The following is a 17,293-nucleotide window of genomic DNA, read 5'->3' on the forward strand; positions in this document are numbered from 1 at the left end:
CATTCCTGTGAGCCAGTGAGCCAGTGAGCCAGTGAGCCAGTGAGCCTGTAAGCCTATAAGCCTGTGAGCCTGGGTGTTTCAGAACTCCTGAAGGTTAAGCTGTCTCTAAGAGCCTGTAAGTCTGTGAGCTTGGGTTTGTCAGCACTCCATGGTCAATTCCCTAGCACAGATGGAAACTGAAGGGATCATGTCCCCAGCTGTCTGGTGGTTCCTGCATTCCCTGGGCTTCTCATAGATCTCAGTGGGCCAGCTATTGGGGAAGTAGTGGTGGTCTTACCTGTGAGCCTGGATGTGTCAGCATTCCTGGGGGCCAAGCTTTCCCTGGTGGGATTGGAGTGTGGTGGGCTATAGCACACTGACAGCTCCTTGGCACAGATATGCCTGACAGTTTTAATTTACAAGTTTTTAAAACAGATACTGAAGGTTGAATTGTTTCTCTAATATTTTCTTAATATGTTGTGGTTATAGGAATGCTACTGACTTTTATGTGTTAATTTTATATTCTGTTGCTTTATAAGTCTATGATTGTTCAGATCTAAGAGTTTTACCAGGTTTATAGGCTTATTTGAGCCAAGATTTCTGACAGATTCCTGTGGTCTTTTGCCTGCTACCATCAGCAATCACCAGGTGACTTCATGTTTTTTTAATCTGGACAGTTGGTGGCAGCCATTCTCTGGAGAGTGATTAATGGTAACTGTGTAAAGGAAAGTCATGCTTATGAAACAGTGTTTAAAGGGGCAATGAGGGGACATAGAAAGCACTCATGCTTCTAGTCTAAATTTTTCCTCTTTGCATTATCAGCTTGCTGGAGATTTCAAAATGGAGTTCAGAAACTGCAGGCATCTAACTTCCTTCACCTGTATGGGGAAGGTTTTGTCTCATCTGCTCTAAAACCACATTGGAAAGATGATTCAGTCACAGGTTCTATCAATGTACTGGAGTCTTTGGAGAGAAGCATGGTGTGAGATAACAGTGATGGCTGTCTTGTTCTCAGGCTTCTGCTAGATCTCAGGTACAGACATATGAGTAGGGTGAACATTTGACATGCCAGACAGTAGGGGACATCTCAAAGAAGTCCTTCTTAGTGCTGTGCTCATTTTCATGATAAAAAAAGTATTTTAAAAGTCTCTAAAAGATTAGCTGAGTGATAGAACATAAAATAGTGAGAAAATGCCTGCCCCAGCATCAAAGAAATAACTGAACATGGCATACATATCAGGCAATAGTCTTATCATAATATCTTCAAGACTGTTAGCCCTTGCAGTGACTCATAAAGTTTTTTCAAGATAAATAAGTAGGACTCGTGACATTAGTTGGTCCAGAAACATGTTTGTGGCCAAGTCCAACCATTTAAGCACAATTCCTAAGGCACAGACTGTAGAAGGAAAGAACTCACACAATTGTCCTCTGACCTACACTTATACACTGTAGCATACACATATACATGGTAGGAAGGAAGGAAGGAAGGAAGGAAGGAAGGGAAGAAGGAAGGAAGGAAGGAAGGAAGGAAGGAAGGAAAGAAGGAAGGAAGAAAAAGTAGTATATTTAAGGTCAAAACATCTAGTTAGCACCAGGTCCATTGGATCTCACTGAAATCTATGCTTCTACATCATGATCTACAGAAAAAAAAGAACCAGGAATTAACCATACATGGAAATGAGTCAAACCATTAAAATACAAAGGAAATATAATTTAATCCATGTTGACTGGATGCTTATTTAATTTTCCTTTTTCAAATGTTTTGTTGACAGAATTAGCAAATAATTTCTCTTATAAAATTGTTATCAATATTGTAATGTTTGTAGTCACAGGCTTTGTGTGCAGCCACTTGCCTGAGGGCAGGACTTGTAAGCTTCACCATGTAAAAATATCTCTGGTCCCCACAGGCTTAGGGAGAGTTCATTTGCTCACCATTTGCTAAGGCTAAAAGTGAAGTGAGCACCATGAGACTGATCCTGTGTCTTCTGATCATTCTGGCTGTTTGCTGCTATGAAGGTGAGTATTATTATTTATCATAGATCTTTACAATCCATTAGATAGATATCAGTTTGTCCACTCTCCCTTCCCAGAATATGCACATCATTATGAAAAAGCAAAGCTTTTCCCAGGCTCATAGATGTACTCTTGTGTGAATCAAAAATGGCCAACTCTTGTAACTTTAGCTCTTTACCTTAAACCGTGCTTGATGCCATGACCTAATTCTGTCAGTTTCAAAATGTCACCCCTCTAGACATAAGCAGTCTCCTCACTTTTCACTTTTTCTGTCTCTTGTAAAATTCTAATTCTGTTATTCATGTTAAATTGGATTACACACAAAATCTTTTTGTCAACATTTCAAGATTCATAAATATTCTACTGAAGATTCAGTCAAACCTGAAATATTTAATGCTGAAAAAAGGGAATGTCAGGAAGCCATAGATGCTTAGGAAGTCACAGATGTTAACTAAAATACAGAAACCTACAGAGCCAACAATTCTTGCGCGCGCTCAACTGGCCAGGAAGAACGACGCTGCAACAGGATCCTTCTGCACACGTTTATTGGGAGAGCATTGATTGCATAGGCGAAAGAAGAACCCCGAACAAGGAAAATGATGCTGCTTATATACCCCTCCATGTGACGTGTCAGCTCCTGATTAGCTACTCACTCATCACCCCACTACTACGCCCTGGGATGGGCAGTGACTTGGCACGAATTTACTCTTGCACCTGCGCACATTACTTGTTTACCAGTTAGGCACAGCAGAGGCTCATGATGGCAATTGCTCAAGGCTCTCCACATCTCCCCCATTTTATTTTATTAAAACGCAAGCCACTCTTTAATGGATGAAGATAGAGGTCGAATCCCTAGTGTGCAGAAATAGGGGCCATGTACAGGATTAGCTCTTAGGCTCACAGGCTTTTACCCAGAGCAACCCTGACCTGCTCCCGTGCCGTTTTTCCTAGGGGAGGGACACTTGGACACTCAACCCTCATGCAAATCGACTTGTCTTCTAGGAGTGCCCAAACCTCTGAGCGACTCCTATGCGGTGCTTAGCCCAACAATCCATAAGAGTCAATGACCTACTCACTCGTCCCTGTGCAATGAGTCTAGCCTCTAGGGGTGCAAGAGCTGAGTATGCCTAAGGCAAGCTTTAATTGTTGAGTCTCTCTCATTTTCCACAGAACCGAGGAGCGCAAGAGCAGAGAACTCAGATGTCAATTAATTCTTAAGCATAGATAGCCAAATTTCAGGGGAGGCCCCTTGTTCAATGGCTGCAAGTGCTTGAGTGATAACGACCTTGTCATGGTATTGTTCTGTTTTGGGTTCTGAGCTTGCAGACCAACCAGAGCATGGACACAAGCCCACAGCAGATGGCAGCAGCAAACAAAATTACCTCCACCCATTCCTTAAAGTAAGAAAAAGCAGAGGTAAAATTGCCAACAATGATGGATGCTATTCGAGTTCCATTAAGGCTTAAAATCTGGCGTTAGATGTAAAGAATTGAGGAAACGCCCAAATTCGTCAACGGCATAGGTTTCAGAAACACAGAGCTCTTCAGTTTTCACTAGCGGGAGCACCTCCAGCCACAGGAACATCCACGTCCTCACAGCTCCACCTGCCCTGAATTGCTCTGGTCAGCCTCTCCAGGACCTGCAGCTGTTGTCGATGATCCTGAGGAAACACAAACAGACCCTCTCTCCCAAACCAATTAAGAGTGCTCCTCTCTCACCTGATTCAGTACCTCATTGTCTCTCTGGAGTTCTAAAACACTGTCAACACTGGTGGCCAATGATTTCCACACCCTTATGGCAATCTGATTCACCTGCTCAAATACCTGCTCTGGATATCCTGTCTGTTGTTGTGCAAATCAACCTTGATCAAGCAGCATATCTCTATCCCATGCAAATTCAGCTTGATCAGTGAAAATAGGACATCCCAGCAAGGAGAATCTAATCTCTCTCCAAATCCCTGAACAGAAGGTCCGTCTATATGCGGCTGCCTGCCCCTTTAAGAGCTCCATTTGCAATCGGCCCTCAGCAGGGCTTTTTCAGCTGTACCTGACTCCCAGCCACAGTGCTTTTATCACTTTCTACTGTGCAAATGGAGGCTGCTTTTCAAACAAGTTAAAGGATGGACAGCCAGCAGATAAAGTTTTTCAACATAAAACACAAAACAATAATCATACACCAAAAACAGACAATAGACAGACAGGGAATAAAACTTGGGGTCTCAAAGGGACACAAATATCCTATCCAATGCTAAAAATATCTCCATAGGAGCCAGAGCAGGACGTCTCCCGTTTTTATTCTGTCCCTAGGAGAGCTCTAACTTTTTTTTTTTTTTACTTATTTTTCTACGTGTGCCTTCTTTTTCATTTCTCTCCATTTCTGATATGCTTCCCTGGTGCTCCTGCAAAAGTCATTGCCCTTCCTTAACAGCTAGCTCATATTTCTTGTCCTGGATAAAGCATCCTTGAGGTACTCACTTATCTACGTGAGGTTCTTAGCCCCAAGGTTGATCCACAAGTTTATCTACACTTGCTTTATGATCTTATGTGTCTGCCGAGCTACCCTCAGCAGATACACTCGTGTCCAGGGTGATGAAAAATTAAGGCAATAGCATATCAAGGCTAAGAAAGAAAGCAAGCAACACAACCCCAACGACAATTACCTGACCTACTGCATAGGAAAGCATACCTCTCAGAGACTCACATTAATTTCCTTTTACTTACAGGTACTCCTGTTCCCCAGCTGAAGAGTTCTGAATCCACGCAGTTGAATCCTTCTCAACAGTCTGTGTTGCGGGAACACTTCATTACCACCGTTCCCCAGCTGAAGAGTTCAGAATCCTCGCGGGATCCTTCTTAACAGTCTGTTTTATGGGAACCTTTATCAACCACTCCTTCCCCGCGATGCAGTTCTGAATCCTCCCTGTAGCAGGGGGTCTTCGCTCGTGCCTGAAGATGTTTCTTGTCCCGGGTTTTGGCACCATTTCTTGCACACGCTCAACTGGTCAGGAAGAACGACGCTGCAACAGGATCCTTCTGCACACGTTTATTGGGAGAACATTGATTGCATAGGCGAAAGAAGAACCCCGAACAAGGAAAATGATGCTGCTTATATACCCCTCCATATGATGTGTCAGCTCCTGATTAGCTACTCACTCATCACCCCACTACTACGTCCCGGGATGGGCAGTGACTTGGCACGAATTTACTCTTGCACCTGCGCACATTACTTGTTTACCAGTTAGGCACAGCAGAGGCTCATGATGGCAATTGCTCACGGCTCTCCACAAACAATAATCTTTCTTTAATCTTTTGCTGTGTGATTTTGAGGAATCCATGCAGTTCCAAGAGTAAGCCACAATATCTTATATACTCTGTCCAGTCTGTAGTCTCCAATCAGAAAGGAAGATGCAAATAAAATTATAAGTGGAAAGTATCCAGGTGGTGCTGGCACTGGCATTCAGAGGCAGGTGAACTTTTGCAAAGTTGAGGCTCCAGGCCAGGGTCTCTACAGAGGGTGTTCCAAGACAGCCAGGGATAGATAGAAAAATCCATGTCTTCAAAACAAAACAAAACAGAACAAAACAAAACAAGGCAAAACAAAACAAAACAATAATTTTGATTAAGTAAACTTTTTCTTTCTTCTTACACTTCCCAGCTACTGCCAGTCAGGTCTGTGAAGCTGTTGCTTGTGAAAGTATAAGCTTATTATTAAAGAGTGAGAAAGAACTGAAGACAGAACTTGAAATATATAATGTAACTCCAGTGGCTGTTGAAGCAAGTCTGGAAGTAAAGAGATGTGTGGACCAGATGAGCTATGAAGACAGATTTATAGTATCAGAAAGATTGGTATGTTCATTATCCTTTACACTCTAAGAAGGCCACAGAGGAAGTTGACCTGACATTCTGTGGGGGAATACATGGACAGTGGGAAAGGACAGAACATCAGCGATAGGTTGCTTTGTGAGTACATTGTTGAACTAAGATCAGTTGTAAACAGTAGTTGGGATAGGTGCCTCCTTCTAGAGTTTCAGCCTAGGTATAACACTCTTGTGGCATCCTAACAAATGGGGTCCTACAAAAGAAGGTTTCATGGCTGACTCTATTGTCAATCTGCTGAGGACTTTGCTGAAATTAACATCTAGACAATAAATGGACCTTAACTTTGTTGAATACCATGGGAAATGTTGGTAAATTAAAATCCCACAGATGGGGGAAAAAGCTTGAGACAGCCTCTGTAAGATCAAAGTATTGGCAGAATGCATTTCTCTGCCAAATTTGCTGGCTTTGCCAGGAGCCTGTGAACCTCCTGTTTCCAATACTTCTTACCCATTTTGCCCTGGTTATCCCATTGGAAGGAACATAGAGGCCACAATTCTAAATCATCAGAGAAAGTTATTCCTGGGGAGCAGGGGGTGCACTCTGTCCCCTCCTGATCACAGTGAGACCACAAAAAGCTATGGACTTGAGCTACACTATTGAGTCCATTTAGAGCATATTCGTCTGAATTTGGAAAGAGTTTCCACTAATATGCATTATTTGATGGTATTTCCCCTAGCAACCATCTTCACTTCTCTCTTCCCATTGTTCCTTTATGGACTCTTGTGTTTGTTAACTTTTCTTCTCCAGAAGCTGCCTGACTCTTCTCACATTTCTTACCTTAATTTCTGTTTATTTCTAGGCACATGTTCTATTGGAATGTGGTCTGAATGGATGTGTAGAAACATACTATCCTGGGATCGATTTCTTCTACTTGATGAACTACTTTTCCCTGTTCAACGTAAGAGTTTCAAAGTCTTGCACCAATAAATTACTCTGCTTGCATTTTGTCCTGTTGTTATCCTAAATCTCAGCTTTTGCATTGAACAGGCTTTGATAAACAAATAACAAATAAATGAATAAATAAATGACATTTTAAGTAATGGTAATATGTAACAGAGTCATCTGTACTATATTTGTTCAAGCATCATCCTGCATTGCTCTGCAAGTAAGTTCCACATTTCTGTGGCCATAAATAAAAGTTATCAAAGATGATGACAAACAATGACCTCTTATGTGGCCACTGTACAAATTGCTCTGTCTCATTACTATCCCTGATCAATGTGCCATTCCCTGCCCAAGCATGCCAATTTACTATCTTCCCCATTCAACCTACGATAATTTTTATGACAAGCTCCATATTCTGAAGTAAAACTTCTGGTTGTCATAAGCTTAGCTGAAGTAAATCCACCATGTTTTTCTCCCTTTCTGCCATGAAATTCAGTACATCTTCTCAGTCATTCAAATATGTAAGCTTGTATTCTAATAAAAAATACATATTTATTTACAATTAATGGCTCTTCTTCATGTCACTCTGAATATTTCCACATTTTCCCCAGTAAAGCTATCATGGCTTTGTCTCACATCAGGACACAGGAGAAAATGAAAGAGAAGAAAATTGGGGGTCTTAGGGGTGTCTAATACCTAAGGTTCTAAACATGTTCCATATCCTCCAGCTTGATCAGGGCCTTGCTCTAAAGGAGTGTACGAAAGTGCTTTAGAAAGTTCAGGCTACTAACATCCTTGCCCTTTATGGCTGAACAAGTAAACAAAGAAAAGCAAAAATTTCTTCTGAGATTGTAATACAATCACTAACCACACAAACACTATATCCCAGCATAAATGTTTCAAAAAATTGATTTCCCAGACACACGACATGTAACACAAAAGAAACTGAGATAGAATGTTTAATGAAAAAGAGCATATCTTAAAGCCACTGTGTGTACACAGAAGTTAAAACTTGAGGAGACAGGTGAAAAATATAATTAATAAAAGTCAGAAAATATTTTCAAATTAAAACCATATGAATTCAAGAAGACACAGAAACCAACTTCATGTCAACACTTATATTTGGTTGACTGGGAGAATTTCAACTTAAGAAATGTCTTCCACAAATACCAAACCAAACCAAAAACACCAGTAAGTTATCTCAAAGTAGAGGGAGTAAAATTGAAACCTATCAAAGACACTTCTGGGTAATATGTCGGGCAAAAAGCTGATTTCTTGTAACCCTGTGAAGGAGACAAAGAAGAGAAAAAGGAGATGAAAGCAATAAAATGCAAAGGAAGGGGAAGGGGAAGGCGAAGGGGAAGGCTAGAAGGGGAAGGCGAGAAGGGGAAGGCGAAGGGGAAGGCGAAGGGGAAGGCGAGGCAAGGAGTTTTCCAAGTGTGGTTATTTAAGACAGTACCCTTGAAGCATGCTAGTAAAAAGATGACAACTCGCAGAAAAGAAACCAGTCACAGGTCACTCCTGCTACACAGCTTCCAGAGGGTAGAATTGAAAGCTGTGGGTTGCTCTCGCAAGCTCAGTCCTGCAGTCTGCCTAAAGTCCTGCACTCTGGACAAATCCAGATCTTTACAAGGTTACAAACCATTTGCAAGTCAATTTGGCTGAGAGTAAAGGGACTCAGTACCATATTGAAAGGAAACCCTCCATTTGAAACCGACTTTCCAGTGGAGCCTGAGAATGGATGACAGGTGGGAGACAGGAAGACTGAATTTAACCTGCTTATTGCAGGGTGAGATACAGTCCTGGGAGGCATTTACTGAGGACAGCACAGGTACACACACAGACTGAAAATTCAGCTCTCTAGGCATCATTGTATAGTCTGTAAAATGCTTAGGGAAAGTGATACCTGAATTCAGTCGTTGGGGTCATATCTCATCTCTTGATTAGAACTTTCAGGTGATACTTACTCATCACTGAATTATTTTTAATGTTTTTATATTTAAAAATCCTTACATAGTCATTAAAATATGTTTACCTTTTCCTTTTAATTATCCTTTAAGTTTTTTTCTTAGTTTGTGCCCAATTTTATTCTTTTCTTTTCTTTTTTTTTTTTTTTTGTGTGTGTTTTTTGAGACAGGGTTTCTCTGTATAGCCATGGCTGTCCTGGAACTCACTTTGTAGACCAGGCTGGCCTCGAACTCAAAAATCTGCCTGTTTCTGCCTCCCAAGTGCTGGGATTAAAGGCATGCAACACCATGCCCTGCCATTTCCTCCTTTTCATTTTCTCTCTTCCTTTATTTTATTGGGGATTTTTTTTTTTGAGACAGAGTTTCTCTGTGTAGCCCTGAATTCCCTGGAACTGACTTTGTAGACCAGGCTGGTATCAAACTCAGGAATATCTGCCTGCCTCAGTGCCCCAAGTACTGGGACCAATGTGCTCATGTTGATATTTGAAGTGCTATGGTCTCATGCTGAGCTTGTGAAACTAACCCAGCACAATAGCCTTGTAATTGTCATAAAATAATAGGGACAGGTTGATACACATGTCTCATCTAAGACTGAACACTAACTAACATATTATTAAGTTATGAGTCTCTGCATTAACCATTGTCTAAAGCAAAAAGAAACTTCATTGACAAAGATCTACAAACATACACACACACACACACACACACACATACACACACACACACACACACACACACACACACACACACACACACTATTCAGAAGGCAGTTTGCTAGAAGAATAATTATCAAAGTAATAATACATGGTCCCTGTTAGGTACGATGGATTATTTAGCCATAGGTTTTGACAAGGTTTACTATAGGAAACAAGAATATGAATTCTCTCCTATGAAGTATGCTCCAAATCCAGTCATGGTTGGTTATTCCAAAACATCCATGCCACTATTATATCTCCAGGCATATTTTTATTAGATATTTTCTTCATTTACATTTCAAATGCTATCACAAAAGCCCCCTATATCATCTCCCACCCTGCTCCCGAACCCACCTACACCTGCTTCCTGGCCCTGGCATTCCCCTGTACTGGGGCATATGATCTTCAAAAGACTAAGGACCTCTCCTCCCATTGATGGCCTACTAGGCCATCCTCTGCTACACGTTAATTTATATTGTCGTTCCTTCTATAGGGTTGCAGACCCCTGTAGCTCCTTGGGTACTTTCTCTAGCTCCTTCAGTAGGCGTCCTGTGTTCCATCCAATGGATGACTGTGAGCATCCACTTCTGTATTTGCCAGAATACACTGGAATAGCGTCACAAGAAAGAGCTATATCAGGGTCCTGTCAGCAAAATCTTTCTGGCATATGCAATAGTGTGGGTTTGGTGGTTGGGGCAGTCTCTGTATGGTCCTCCCTTCCATCTCAGCTCTGAACTTTGTCTCTGTAACTCCTTCCATGGGTATTTTGTTGCCCATTCTAAGAAGGAGCAAAGTATCCACACATTGGTCGTCCTTCTTGAGTTTTACGTGTTTTGCAAATTGTATCTAGGATATTCTAAGTCTCTGGGCTAATAACAGCTTATCAGTGAGTGCACACTATGTGTGTTCTTTTGTGATTGGGTTACCTCATTCAGGATGATATATTCCAGATGCCTGATTATTTGCCTGAAAATTTCATGAATTCATTGTTTTTAATAGCTGCATACTACTCCATTGTGTAAATGTACCACATTTCCTGTATCCATTCCTCTGTTGAGGGGCATCTGGGTCTTTCCAGCTTCTGGCTATTATAAATAAGGCTGCTATGAACATAGTGGAGCATGTTTCTTTCTTACTAGTTGGAACATCTTCTGGATATATGCCCAAGAGAGGTATTGCGGGATCCTCTGGTAGTACCATGTCCAATTTTCTGAGAAACCGCCAGACTGATTTCCAGAGTGGTTGTACAAGCTTGCAATCCCACCAACAGTGGAGGAGTGTTCCTCTTTCTCCACATCCTCGCCAGCATCTGCTGTCACCTGAATTTTTTATCTTAGCCATTCTGACTGGTGTGAGGTGGAATCTCACTGTTGTTTTGATTTGCATTTCTCTGATAACTAAGGATGTTGAACATTTTTAAGGTGCTTCTCAGCCATTCAACATTCCTAAGTTGAGAAATCTTTGTTTAGTTCTGTACCCCATTTTTAAATGGGGTTATTTGATTTTCTGGAGATCAACTTCTTGTGTTCTTTGTATATATTGGCTATTAGTCCCCTATCTGATTTAGGATTGGTAAAGATCCTTTTACAATTTGTTAGTGGCCTTTTTGTCTTATTGACAGTGTCTTTTGCCTTACAGAAGCTTCGCAACTTTATGAGGTCCCATTTGTTGATTCTCAATCTTACAGAATAAGCCATTGCTGGTCTGTTCAGGAATGTTTCTCCTGTGCCCATATCTTCAAGGCTTTTCCCCAGTACTCCTCTATAAGTTTCAGTATCTCTGGTTTTATGTGGAGTTCCTTGATTCACTTAGACTTGAGCTTTGTACAAGGAGATAAAGATGGATCAATTCTCATTCTTTTACATGATAACCGCCATTTGTGACAGCACCATTTGTTGAAATTGCTGTCTTTTTTTTCTACTGTGTGGTTTTAGCTCCCTTGTCAAAGATCAAGTGACCAAGACGGTTGCGGGCGCAGAGGGTTGGTAGTTGTCGCTGTGGGCCTTCGCTGCCGCTTCTGCATCGTGAATCGGGGGACCTTGGCAGCCAGACCTCGTTCCTCTTACAGTAGCTCTCATCTAGTCGCCACAACTCCGCCACCATGTTTGAGGCACGCCTGATCCAGGGCTCCATCCTGAAGAAGGTGCTGGAGGCTCTCAAAGACCTCATCAATGAGGCCTGCTGGGACGTCAGCTCGGGCGGCGTGAACCTGCAGAGCATGGACTCGTCTCACGTCTCCTTGGTGCAGCTTACTCTGCGCTCCGAAGGCTTCGACACCTACCGCTGCGACCGCAACCTAGCCATGGGCGTGAACCTCACCAGCATGTCCAAAATTCTAAAATGTGCTGGTAATGAAGACATCATTACATTAAGGGCTGAAGATAATGCAGACACCTTAGCACTAGTATTCGAAGCACCAAATCAAGAGAAAGTTTCAGACTATGAAATGAAGTTAATGGACTTAGATGTGGAGCAACTTGGAATCCCAGAACAGGAGTACAGCTGTGTAATAAAGATGCCGTCGAGTGAATTTGCACGTATATGCCGAGACCTTAGCCACATTGGAGATGCTGTTGTGATATCCTGTGCAAAGAATGGGGTGAAGTTTTCTGCAAGTGGAGAGCTTGGCAATGGGAACATTAAGTTGTCACAAACAAGTAATGTGGATAAAGAAGAGGAGGCGGTAGCCATAGAGATGAATGAGCCTGTTCACCTAACTTTTGCTCTGAGGTACCTGAACTTTTTCACAAAAGCCACTCCACTGTCTCCTACAGTAACACTCAGTATGTCTGCAGATGTACCCCTTGTTGTAGAGTATAAAATTGCTGACATGGGACACTTAAAGTATTATTTGGCTCCCAAGATTGAAGATGAGGAAGCATCTTAGGCATTGCTAGAAATTGAGAAAACTAAACCTTTGAAGATTGCTCCTGAGATGCCAGCGTGTCCTGAGGTCTTTTCTGTCACCAAGTTTGTACCTGAGTATTCTTAAATATTAAAATAAAATATGTAGATATCTTCTGTAAATAACCTACTTTCTTTTCTCTCCATTCTCCATAATTTGCTTAAAGAATAAGCTCCAAAGTAAAAACTAGTTTTGTTAACATGAATGTTTCTGCTTTACAAATACTGGTGATTTTCCATCAATGATCTTGACGCTAAATGCAGTTTTAAGAAATATTGTTCAATTTAAATAAAGTTAACAATTTGAAAAGTCAAAAAAAAAAAAAAAAAGATCAAGTGACCATAGGTATGTGGGTTCATTTTCTGGGTGTCCATTCATCTACCTGTCTGTCGCTATACTAGTACTATGAAGGTTTTTTTTTCTTCACATTTTTATTAGATATTTTCTTTATTTACATTTCAAATGCTATCCTGAAAGTTCCCTATATTCTCTCCCAAGCCCTGCTCTTCTACCCACCCACTCCCACTTATTGGCCCTGGCGTTCCCCTATATTGGGGCATATAAAGTTTGCAAGACCAAGGGGCCTCTCTTCCCAATGATGGCAGATTAGGCCATCTTCTGCTACATATGCAGCTAGAGAAACAAACTCTGGGGGTACTGGTTAGTTCATATTGCTGTTCCACCTATAGGGCTGCAGACCCTTTCAGCTTCTTGGGTACTTTCTCTAGCTCCTCCAATAGGAGCCCTGTGTTCCATCCAAGAGATGACGATGAGCATAAACTTCAGTATTTGGCAGGCACTGGCATAGCCTCAAACGAGACAGCTATATCATGGTCCCTTAAGCAAAATTTTGCTGGCATATGCAATAGTGTCTGGATTTGGTGACTGATAATGGGATGGATCACCGGGTGAGGTAGTCTCTGGATGGTCCATCCTTTTGTCTCAGCTCCAAACTTTATCTCTGTAATTCCTTCCATGGGTATTTTGTCCCCTATTTTAAAGAGGAATGAAGTATCCACATATTAGTCTTCCTTTTTCTTGTTTTTCTTGTATTTTTCAAATTGTACCTAGGGTATTCTAAGTTTCTGGGCTAATATCCATTTATCAGTGAGTGCATATCAAGTGACTTCTTTTGTGATTGGGTTATGTCACTAAGGATGATATCCTCCAGATACATTCATTTGCCCAAGAATTTCATAAATTCATTCTTTTTAATAGCTGAGTAGTACTACATTGTGTAAATGTACCACATTTTATGTATCCATTCCTCTCTGAGGGACATCTGGTTTCTTTCTAGCTTCTGGCTATTATAAATAAGGGTGCTACGGACATAGTGGAGCATGTGTTCTTATTACCAGTTGGAACATTTTCTGGGTAAGTGCCCAGGAGAGGTATTGCTGGAATTTCCAGTAGGACTATGTTCAGTTTTCTGAGGATCCGCCAGACTGACTCCCAGAGTCGTTTTATAAGTTTGCAATCCCACCAGCAATGGAGATGTGTTCCTCTTTTTCCAAATCCTCACCAGCATCTGCTGTCACCTGAATTTTTGACATTGCCATTCTGACTGGTGTGAGGTCGAATCTCAGGATTGTTTTGATTTGCATTTCCCTGATAATTACCAAGTTGAACATTTTTTCAGGTGCTTCTCAGCCCTTTGGTATTCTTCAGTTGAGAATTCGCTGTTTAGCTCTGTACCCCATTTTTTAATAGGGTTATTTGAATTTCTGGTGTCCAGCTTCTTGAGATCTTTGTATATTTTGGATATTAGTCCGCTATAAGATTTAAGGTTGGTAACAATCCTTTCTCAATCTGTTGGTTGCCTTTTTGTCTTATTGATAGTCTCTTTTGACTTACAGAAGCTTTGCAATTTTATGAGGTCCCATTTGTCCATTCTTGATCTTACACCACAAGCCATTGCTCTTCTGTTTAGGAATTTTCCCCCTGTGCCCATATCTTTGAGGCTTTTCCCCACGTTCTCTATAAATTTCAGTGTCTCTGGTTTTATGTGGAGTTCCTTGATCCACTTAGACTTGAGCTTTGTACAAGAAGATAAGAATGGATCGATTCTCATTCTTTTACATGATAACCGCCAGTTGTGACAGCACCATTTGTTGAAATTGCTGTCTTTTTTCCACTGGATGGTTTTAGTTCCCTTGTAAAAGAACAAGTGACCATAGGTTTGTGGATTCATTTCTTGGTCTTCATTTCCATTCCATTTATCTCCCTGTCTGTTGCTCTACCATCACCATGCAGTTTTTATCACAATTGCTCTGTAGTACAACTTGAGGTCCAGGATGGTGATTCCACCAGAGGTTCTTTTATTGTTGAGAATAGTTTTTGCTATCCTAGGTTTTTTATTATTCCAGATGAATTTGCAAATTTCCCTTTCTAACTCAGTGAAGAATTGAGTTGAAATTTTGATGGGGATTGCATTGAATCTGTAGATTGCTTTCGGCAGGATAGCCATTTTGACTATTTTAATCCTGCCAATCTATTAGCATAGGAGATCTTTCCATCTTCTGAGATCTTCTTCAATTACTTTCTTCAGAGACTTGAAGTTCTTATCATACAGATCTTTCACTTCCTTTGTTAGAGTCACACCAAGGCATTTTATAATATTTGAGACTACTGTGAAGGGTGTTATTTCCCTAATTTCTTTCTCATCCTGCTTATCCTTTGTGTAGAGAAAGGCCATTGATTTGTTTGAGTAAAGTTTATATCCAGCTACTTCATTGAAGCTGTTTATCAGGTTTAGGAGTGGAATTTTTGGGGTCGCTTATATATACTATCATGTCATCTGCCAATAGTGATATTTTGACTTCTTCCTTTCCAATTTGTATCCCCTTGATCTCCTTTTGTTGTCGAATTGCTCTGGCTAGGACTTTAAGCACTATATTGAATACATAAGGAGAAAATTGGCAGCCTTGCCTAGTCTCTGATTTTAGTGTGATTGCTTCGAGTTTCCATTTAGTTTGATGTTTGCTACTAATGATTATGTGTTTTTTGTTTTTGAGTTTGTTTATGTAGTGGATTACATTGATGGATTTCTGTATATTAAACCATCCCTGCATCCCTGGGATGAACCCTACTTGGTCATGATGGATGATCGTTTTGAGGTGTTTTTGGATTCAGTTTGCGAGGATTTTATTGAGTATTCTTGCATCGATATTCATAAGGGAAATTGGTCTGATGTTCTCTATCTTTATTGGGTCTTTATGTGGTTTAGGTATCAGAGTAATTGTGGCTTCATAGAATGAATTGGGTAGAGTACCTTCCGTTTCTATTTTGTGGAATTGTTTGTGAAGAACTGGAATTAGGTCTTCTTTGAAGGCCTGATAGAACTCTGCACTAAACCCATATGGTTCTGGACTTTATTTGGTTGGAAGACAATTAATGACTGCTTCTATTTCTTTAGGGATTATGGGACTGTTTAGGCCATTAATCTGACCCTGATTTAACTTTGGTACCTGGTATCTGTCTAGAAATTTGTCCATTTCATCCAGGTTTTCCAGTTTTGTTGAGTATAGCATTTTGTAGTAGGAGCTGATGATGTTTTGGATTTTCTCAGGTTTTGTTGTTATGTCTTCTTTTTCATTTCTGATTTTCTTGATTAGGATACTGTCCCTGTGCCCTCCAGTGAGTCTGGCTAAGGGTTTATCTATCTTGTTGATTTTATCAAAGAACCAGCTCCTGGTTTGGTTGATTATTTGAATAGTTCTTTTTGTTTCTACTTGCTTGATTTCAGACCTGAGTTTTCTGTCGTCTACTCCTCTTGATCTTTACTTCCACATGAATATTGGTTTTCTATCATTTATGTTGTTATTGAAGATCAGCCTTACTCTGTGTTGATCTGATAGGATGCATGGAATAATTTTAATATTGTTTTTTGTGTCTGTTGAGGCCTGTTTTGTGACCAATTATATGGTCAGTTTTGGAGAAGGTTCCTTGAGGTGCTGAGAAGAAGGTATATCCTTTTGTGTTAGGATAAAGTGTTCTGTAGATATCTCTTAAATCCATTTGTTTCATAACTTCTGTTAGTTTCAATGTGTCTCTGTTTATTTTCTGTTTCTAGTCTCTGTCCATTGATGAGAATGCCATGTTGTAGTTTCCCACTATTATTTTGTGAGGTGCAATGTGTGCTTTGAGCTTTACTAAAGTTTCTTTAATGAATGTGTCTGCCCTTGTATTTGGAGCATAGATATTCAGAATTGAGAGTTCATCTTGGAAGATTTTACCTTTGATTTGTAATAAGTGCCCCCTCCTTCTCTTTTTTGATAACTTTGTGTTGGAAGTCGAATTTCTTCTATATTAGAAAGGCTACTTCAGCTTGTTTCTTCAGACCATTTGCTTGTAAAATTGCTTTCCCGCCTTTTACCCTGAGGTAGTGTATGTCTTTTTCCCTGAGGTGGGTTTCCTGTAAGCAGCAAAATGTTGGGTCCTGTTTATGTAGGCAGTCTCTTAGTCTATGTCTTTTTATTGGGGAATTGAGTCCATTGATATTAACAGATATTAATGAAAAGTTCTTGTTGCTTCCTGTTTTTTTTTTATTGGAGTTGAAATTCTGTTCTTGAGGCTGTCTTCTTTTAGGTTTGTTGAAGAATTACTTTCTTTCTTTTTTTTTGGCGTAATTTCCATTTTTGTGTTTGTATTTCACCTTTATTATCCTTTGAAGGGCTGGATTCGTGGAATGATATTGTGTGAATTTGGTTTGTTCATGGAATACTTTGGTTTCCTCATCTATGGTAATTGTGAATTTTGCTGGTTATAGTAGTCTGGGCTGGCATTTGTTTTCTTTTAGCGTCTGTATAACATCTGTCCAGGATCTTCTGGCTTTCATATTCTCTTGTGAGAAGTCTGGTGTAATTCTAATAGGTCTGCCTTTATATGTTACTTGACCTTTTTCCCTTACTGCTTTTACTATTCTATTCTTATTTAGTGCATTTGTTATTCTCATTATTATGTGTCGGGTGG

General features: G+C 40.4%; 1 long non-coding RNA gene and 1 pseudogene across 1 annotated transcript; both read left to right on the plus strand.

Annotated features, from left to right (window-relative positions):
* Window positions 1-281: 281 nt before the first annotated feature.
* On the plus strand, window positions 282-4,754 carry Gm9750. The gene is made up of 3 exons (XR_001782693.1): window positions 282-1,012; window positions 1,887-1,995; window positions 4,715-4,754. It is a non-coding gene; the product is annotated as a predicted gene 9750 (long non-coding RNA).
* Pcna-ps2 (proliferating cell nuclear antigen pseudogene 2) lies at window positions 11,378-12,635 on the plus strand (annotated as a pseudogene).

Source organism: Mus musculus, chromosome 19 (assembly GCF_000001635.26).
Source record: "Mus musculus strain C57BL/6J chromosome 19, GRCm38.p6 C57BL/6J".
In the NCBI taxonomy this organism is placed as follows: domain Eukaryota; kingdom Metazoa; phylum Chordata; class Mammalia; order Rodentia; family Muridae; genus Mus; species Mus musculus.